Consider the following 7,685-nt stretch of genomic DNA (forward strand, 5'->3'; position numbering starts at 1 on the left):
TAACATGGCCTTGATCATCACTTCCTTCTGCTGTGAAAGAAAAAAGTAGATTTATTAAAGCTACTTGACACCCCATGGCACAAGCAGTTAATCAACAGGATATGGACGGCGTTGCTTGGTGACAATTGTGCATCATCTGCACTGCACTCCGCTGGGTATTTGATGAAAAGTTGAATTCATTTTGAGAATAAACTTTGCATAACTGCTAGCCATAGGTTTAATGAGCGCAGTTGTGGAGTTTGAGCCATCAGCGTTAATTGCCCTTGATTAAAAAAAAATCAACACAGAATTTAACAGATTACTGATCAATGTCTCTCCAGTGTCTCAAACACCATCATTTTTCACCATACCCAGACAGGGAGGTAGAGAGGAAAATGGAATAAAACGGTTCTGCCATGGAGTCTTAAATGCTTTATATAATTACAGGATTCCGAACATGATGGATGTGTACAGGAGATGGGACTCAGAGGGGGGTTGCCATGGCGTTCGGCAGTGCGTACACAGTGGATGGAGAGAGAGAGAGAGCGAGAATAGCCGAATGTTGAAACGTTCCATCTCCCTGTACTTTCACGGTAGTAAAAAATGTTTTACAAGGTTGTTCAGACACAGCGGGATAGGCAATAATGTGTTTCCTCTTCTCACCCCGAGGATATAAATAAAAAAGGCAAAAACCTGTTGCTACGAACAGCCGCCGCACATCCTTGGACCGGCCAGGGGAAAGTCTTGGGGTGGGGGTGGGCTATGTCGACAGTCCACTATTCTCAAATTTGGGGGGAAGCAGAAATATTTCAGTAAGGCTCACTTCAGATGGTGATTTTGCCGCTCTTCAGGTTGGATATGATGGGTTTGGGGGTGGGGTTGCAGGTGGAGGTGGGTGTGCGGGAGCTGACATCGGGTAGGCAGCCATCATCCATTTGAGATCAAAGCTGGAAGTTCTGGTAAAAGAGGGACTTCAGTCCTGACAATCAATTACCCAGCATCTCTTACACCCAAGCCAGGCTTCTCCTCTGGAGCTCTGCAGGCATTTCCCATTTTGAGGATGGGGGATTGGGCACAGTGATATGTCTACTGTAGTGGTGAAGTCAAGCGAGAACAGAATCATCCACCCCACCCCCCACCAGCCCCTTACAAACAGATGCTTCCATACACAGGCCTGTGAAGCGAGTGAGTAGAGAGAGAGAGAGAGACGGGAAGAGTAGAGAGAGTAGAGAGAAAGAGACAGAAAGAGAGAGAGAGTTCTTTGAACTTGTCAACAAATCCGTGACTGAGCACCAACATAAAAAGCAGAGAGTAGCATTCCTCTCAGGAGCGCGGGAGATATATACGCAGTTTGCAGCCTGTGTGAAGGGGATCACACATTAATCCACAAGATGAATGGAATAACAGGGGGAGAGCACAGCTTGGGCTGAGAAAAGAAAAAGAAGAGCAAAGGGAGTAAAGAGGAGACAGAAATGGGAGAGGTGAACGGCGGGATATGTTTGTATATAATGTAAACATGACGTGCATTAGTTCTGCCTCAGTGCGTCTTTAGACACATGCTGTCGACTGGCGATGTGCCTCCAGAGGGGGAAGACAGAGAGGAATATCAAAGGACGGTAAATGTCAAACACCATGACAGACACATGGTAACAGGCTTGGTGAAGAGTGTCTTTCAGGTCAGAGCAGCGTTTGTTTCCCGAAACCTGTAGCAAAAGATGGAATATGAAAAAGTGTAAGGCAATCTATACGGTTGTGGAATGACAACTGACAATGCTAAGTACCTGATGTCAATGCTGGTTTTTAGAATCCAATCAATTTGATTAGCTAAAATGGTCAGGGGACCAAAACTGATATTGCCACTTTGTCGGACACCTCTGGGTAAAAGCTGACAATCTATCCAGATTTATATTTTACCCCTTAACATGTGTTCTAGCCCGGCTGTTAGCTTAGATTTGTTTTGTCCATTTTATCACTGTAATCTCAAAAATGGTAAAAATCGTATTTTTCGGATCTGCTTCCCTATTCTTCTAAACCTACTCCTGTAATTTTGAGCACATTTGCAATATCATCCAACTTAAAACTGAATAATCAATAAATACCAAAATATTATCACACCGACCAGGCAGATTTCATTTCTACCTCTATACTAACCACATATCTTTGGGCCTCTTGGCTCTCACTGAGCCTTGGATCAAACCGGTAAACAATGCCACCCTGGTCCCTGGCTGCGCTTTACGTCAACCACACACTTTCTCATACCTCCCGCCAGTCTGGATGGAGGGGTGGGATGGGCCTGCTAATTTCCAACAAATGGAAATATACAACACTGTTACCATCAAACAAATAAGACTCCTTTGAATACCATGACATCATTGTGACAGCTCCGGTCAAAATGTTTTCCCACCCTGCTCTGCCCTGTGCCCTCTATCCACCAGACCTGCTTGTCCTAACCAGTCACAACCATGGTTGAACGATACCCTCCAAACTCTGTGCACTGGCCTCAGAGCTGCTGAGAGGAAATGGCAAAAATGAATACACCTACTGATCTTTCAAGCTACCGGCCGTTTCTGTCCTCCTTCTCATCCAGCGTCACTGCTGCAAAGAAGGCTTTTTGCAGTGATAAGATCCACAGCACCACTGACACCCAAAAACTCACAAAACCCGGGTTGTTGACCACCGCCGCTCCATCGCTCCCACACCGTTTAGGATTTTGATTTGCTTATTCACTACACTGCATTACATTGCTTGTTTACACTTATATTTTCCAAATCCAACTACACTACTGACTTTACTTAACCCAATTCTGTTAAGTATGATTAATTTAATAAATATAATATTGCTATTCCGCGTGTAGCCTTTCCCTACTCTGTTGCTTGCTTTGAGCCAGGCGAACAGCATCCTCTTACTTGAGTGCTCTCATAAAGCTTAAGTTACTCATCGACCACTGCGCTCCTCCAAGGAACGCTGTCTGGCACCTACAACCACAGCAATCCAGACTGTTTTCCATCTGTGATCCCCTGATGGTGGATGATCTGCCATGTTCCATCAAAGCAGCGGCGTCCCTCTCTATCTTCCAATAAAACTCTTGAAGACACAACTCTTCCAAGAATACCTCCTCTCCTAGCACTTATGACAATCTCACACACCTAATTCACACTTACATTCACACTCTTCCCCCTCTTCCCTCTACCACCTCTCCTCCTACAGTACATACTTTGACTAGTACTTAATATGTAGGCACTCCTATTCTCTAGTACTAGTATTGACAGATGCAGTGACAATTCCTAACTATAGTCTCCTCGGCACTGTAGTTTAAACATTAGTCTAATGCTGTAGCTATAACTCTGTAGTTTAAAAGCTTAAATGTTAATAGCTTAAATGTTATCATATTGCTGTAGCTATAGCTCTGTACCTTAAATGTTAAAATGTAAAGCACGACAGTTTGGATGGAGAAACATACCTTTGCCATATGACATACAGTAGTTAATACTACTGTACAAACTGCCAGTAGTTACTAACCCTAACTCTAAGAAAGTGAGACAGCATGGGTGGAATTTATAACTATAGTGATATGTAAATGAAATAATTTTTTTGGTACATGAATAAAGTCAAATAGCACCATAGGCCACTGTCTAGAATTCTAGATTTCTTCCTGGACATTAAGTACTATAACTTGTGCAGCATTGCATTGTCTAACACTACAAGCTTTAAACTTGGCATGACTCATGCCCATAAATAGGGATACTGATTGATAGAGGTTTTGGGCTACTACATTCTGTTTCCATGCCGATATTCACTTTTTTCATGATATTCAGTTTTTCTTTAGACAGAGATTGACTTTTACATGTTGTATCTCTCTTATATGTTCTCTTACAATATAAAATACAGTTTGATTCTGATACTTCTGCAGACAGCCCAGAAGTGTTAGCTTTCATTTGATACCATGTTTATGTATATGGTCCTTGTGGTTGTGGAGATATTCAACATTTATTGTGGGCATGTCGTGTAGGAAACCTCAACATTTGAAACCTCAAAAGGAAACATCAAAATTGGCCTGAAATTGCTTGTTAAAGTCACAAAAAGAAAGGTTCAACTTGACAACCACCCTAGAACTTTACCCATGGGTCCTTTCTAAATAAGACATAGGTTGTCAGCTTGTACCCAAACATATCCACAAAAGTCTTAAGGAAAGCCTTTTTCAGAATTGGCCCCCTGACTAAAATGGCAGAATAATATTTGGAAAGACAGAAGTGATTAAGAAAATAGTTGATTGACAAATGTTACATTTTAGAAGAGGGTTTACAGTCAACAGGCCTTTGACAATGTGATTCACAACAGACTATTCATTTATTATATTTTTCTTTTATATTGGGGTTTATTTTATATGGCAAGAGAAGGTGGTGGCTCTGTTTGACACACGATTTGTACCGGTATGTCTGAGCGGCAAGAGGAGTTTGTTTTATGTGTATCTCTCATTTGACGCACACCATATTATTTTGAAAAAAAAACCTTGAATTAATTTTTAGTTAAAAATGTAACGTTTTATTTTCTTTCCTCTTTAACCCTTCAGGTTGATTTGTAATTTGTTTCAATGTCATTTATATGTAATTTTACAAAGGACTTTTCGCTGTTAATGATAATAATAGCTTCTAACCAATTGCTTTGCATTTGTTTCCACAGACTGAGACTACAGAAGCACAGGGCCACTCACAACTCACAACTACCAGAGGGCTTGTAATGTCTCCAACTCCAAGTCATCTAGGCCCACTCCACTATTACTTGAGTGCTTGAAACCTCAGTAAAGGGGCGAGAGGATGTTGCTTTTCAGCTGCAGCTGCTTTGCGATTGCATCTCTTCTAATGAAGTCATCGTTGTTTCACAACCGAGCCTCGGTAGGATTCAACTCGGCAGGCATTTCCCCTTGGACAGAAGGTTGCCCGGCGCCGTCAGCACTTTCGACATGGTCATAAATGTGAGTTAGCATTTTTGTGGAATGTCATACGGCTAGCATTATCGTCCCCACAGTGTCATGAAAATATCAAGAACTCATTGGTCCTGGCATTTCAAACAGACACAAGGTGATGATTCACTCTCACAAGTATTTTCTGACCAAACACAACTTCATAGCCTACTACTCAGGCTGAGGGAAATCATCAAAACATCAGACTGACAAGGGCAATCGATCATGCGGGATTTCTAAACGAGTCTCATGGAATGAAAAAAGTCAGAAACTTTTAGGAAAAAGCTCACAAGCTGTTGAGGCAGAACCACCAATTCATTAGCACATCGAGCCATTTGCATCATCATTTGGTTGAAGTCCGCTCTCAAAGGCTGTCTTGAGACAGATTTACCGTTTGTTTTTTTCTTCTCGGTCTAGACTAAATCACAGCCACGGTGATACTCACAGAGCCCACTTTGCTTCAAGACGTCACCATTTAAGAGTCGAGGAGATGCAATTCTATTTTACCCGTGACACTAATGAGAAAATGGCAAAGCACAACGTGGATGGGGGACCCGAGGTTTTTTGTACGAGCGGAGAGGGAAAGACAAACTGCTCGAACGTAGATTTATCGAAAAAGAGACGTTCTTCCAAGTCAAGTAGTTCCCTCACTGGTCGTTAAGCTTAAGACAGATGCCTGGGTTTAGCGAACATAATTACGCTCCAAAAGCAATCAGTGCAAAATAAGTTTAAAAAAGAGTCTTGCTGGTTTGGAGAGATACAGTCATGAGAGAACAGCTGGGGCCTGATTATGGGTGGGGGGAGTGATGGAGGACAGCAAGAAAATGAAAAATGAAACAAGAAAGTAAGAGAAGAAAACAGCACCTGTCTTATGGGTGGCACTTTGCCTATGCACACAAAACTGCTCTCCTCTCAGGAAAAGTCTAACCACAAGCAACATCACCAGTGTAAAGACTCTGGAAACCTACAAGCCTGGGTTGGACTCCAAGGCATTAGGCAATTGTCTCAAGCCCCGAAATGAATGCCCTAATGGGATAGTCTTGTTTGCCAGAGAACTCTCAGCACTGACCAGCCAGAGAGAAAGGGTAAAAATCATTTTTCCTGAGTCTATGAAAGAACCCTATTATACAGGATCAGCCTGTCTCTATACCCATACACACACACACACACACACACACACACACAATCACATAGACACATGTTTGCTTGTACAGAGACACACACATACTGTAGTCAGACACACTTCTACTTTGTCAAACACTAGCACACACACACACACACACATGCCTTGACATACACACACATACATACACACAGTGACAAGCCAGTGGGGCAAGACAGACTGGCACTCGCATTATTAGCAGCACCACTGTGGCATTCCAAATCGCGTCTGTCCACCTCAAAGTCCATTTTCTGCCCGATGACACCTGAGCCGGACCTGCTTGTAGGTGTCATGGGCTGCCATGCAGCAAATGACACCATGACCGGTGTGTGGAGACACCAGACAAATCTGTGACAGCTGACAAATGCAAAAAAAAAAAACCCCTCTCGTTGCCTGGCACAGAATACAGAGGAGAAGCAACACGGAAGAAACTCTGGGGAGGTCCCGGACATTTTCGTTCCCGAGCAACGGTGAAATGACACACCGAGGAATTGACAGGAAAATTCACGGCCTCGTCTTGTACGGACCGGATTTTCCCAGAAAACACTGGGAGGTAGCGGCCTTTTCTTCTTCTGATTTGTTAGGCCATATAAAACTGATTTACAAGATTGCACTGCGATCTTGACTTTTCCCAAAAAAAGCAGAGATGCAGCACAGTATATGGCTTGAGCTTTTTCTCATCCTCGTAAAAGCCGTAATCCGTGAGGGGCGCACTTTGACATCCTGACCTTACACATATCCATCTCTCTAGAAATGAGCGCCTGGTGCAATCGCACGCATAGCGGATTTGGAAGAACCCCATCCCGCTCGCTCCGCCTCTCTATTCCAGGTCAAAGGTCACACCAGTCATTCAAATGTCACCATCTCAGCATAGAGCAAAAAAAAAAAAAAAAATCACAATATAGTTTTCAAGGTTTTATGGATATTTCAAAGGTCCTGAGGTACTGTAAAGTGTAATACCTTATATAACTCTAAGGCAATGATGCAACCGTGTGTAATAATTAATTATCTTTATATTACATTATATCATATAAGCTAATACTTCAGCATTGCTAGTTTGCAGCGGTGCAAGTATTACAGCAAATGCTGTGGTTAAACTCCAACATATTGATGGGAGGAAATTGTTTTTTTTTTAATGGATGTTTCAAAAAGGAATTATTTTTGTTAAGGACATAGTGGAGGGTGGTAGAATCCTATCATATATACAGGTAAGACAGAAGTTTGGTGACATAGGTACATTGCAACAATATAACCAAATTGGATCAATGCCTCAATTATGGAAAAAATACATTGAAAAATTGCCTGGATCATATTTGGTATGTAGACCTCATATGAAAACGGCAAAATGGATCGCTAAAATTAAAGTAAACTAGATGTAAATAAGCGGTACAAAATATGACCGCCCGCTCAGTCCTGTACATCCGTTCCGAAAATAAATCACACTTCAATTTGTCTCCATATTTTACTCCATCCCCACTCTTGAAACTTTTTGTGTATGCTTGTTTTTGGCATGCCTGAGTGTGTGTGTGGCTGCACAGAAAGTACCCTACTGGTGCTGAAAAGGTGAATAGATTGTAGAATAGC

The sequence above is a fragment of the Alosa alosa genome, chromosome 20 (assembly GCF_017589495.1).
Source record: "Alosa alosa isolate M-15738 ecotype Scorff River chromosome 20, AALO_Geno_1.1, whole genome shotgun sequence".
NCBI lineage: Eukaryota > Metazoa > Chordata > Actinopteri > Clupeiformes > Clupeidae > Alosa > Alosa alosa.